General features: G+C 42.1%; 1 non-coding gene across 1 annotated transcript; it reads left to right on the top strand.

The window, feature by feature from the left end:
• The first annotated feature begins 449 nt into the window (after nucleotides 1–449).
• LOC120105830 lies at nucleotides 450–555 on the top strand. The gene has a single exon (XR_005508105.1). It is a non-coding gene; the product is annotated as a small nucleolar RNA R71 (small nucleolar RNA).
• Nucleotides 556–795: the final 240 nt, after the last annotated feature.

The following is a 795-nucleotide window of genomic DNA, read 5'->3' on the forward strand; positions in this document are numbered from 1 at the left end:
TATTGGAAAATGGATCATTACCCGATCTGGGCTGTGTTTGGGCAGCATTGATGTGTTCTTGCACGAGTTCGGGATATTGGGGTGCTGAGGGGCACTCATGAATTGGATGCGATGGGCTAGAACAGATAGCACACACTTGTGCTTGGGAAGAGCTAACGACATGTCCTCCTATCATTAGTTGGTCAATCTTATGGGACAATGCATCTACTTTGCTAGACAGGTCCATAGAATGACTTATTTCACAAATGGCCCCTTTTCTTTGAAAATTCGGGGATGCTTGACGAGAACATGAAGCATGGTGGAGGGAGTTTTCATTAAGATTTTCAAATAGTTGCCATGCTTCATGCTCATTTCGAAGCATGAAAGTCCCCCCGCATGCGGCATCAATCATCTGACGGTTTCGTTCAGTCAATCCGTCATAGAAACATTGCACTAGCTGCCACTTAGGTATTTGATGATGAGGGCATTTACGGATTAGGTCTCGAAATCTCTTCCAAGTTTCATGAAATTCTTCTCCCTCAGTTTGGGAGAAGCTTGTAATGGCACGTCTAAACTGGTTCGTTCTTCCTATGGAAAAGTATTTTTTAAGAAATTCTTGTTGCATTTGATCCCAAGAACGAATCGAGTTGGCTTCTAAAGAATTCAGCCATTGTTTGGCTCTATCTTTAAGGGAGAAGGGAAATAATCTAAGTTTCAGAGCATCATCAGTAAAGTTCTGAATCTTGACAGTGGTGCAAATCTCAAGGAATTCATCTAGGTGTTTATATGGGTCTTCATTGGTGAGCCCATAAAAAG

This window comes from Phoenix dactylifera, unplaced genomic scaffold (genome assembly GCF_009389715.1).
Source record: "Phoenix dactylifera cultivar Barhee BC4 unplaced genomic scaffold, palm_55x_up_171113_PBpolish2nd_filt_p 000377F, whole genome shotgun sequence".
Classification (NCBI taxonomy): domain Eukaryota; kingdom Viridiplantae; phylum Streptophyta; class Magnoliopsida; order Arecales; family Arecaceae; genus Phoenix; species Phoenix dactylifera.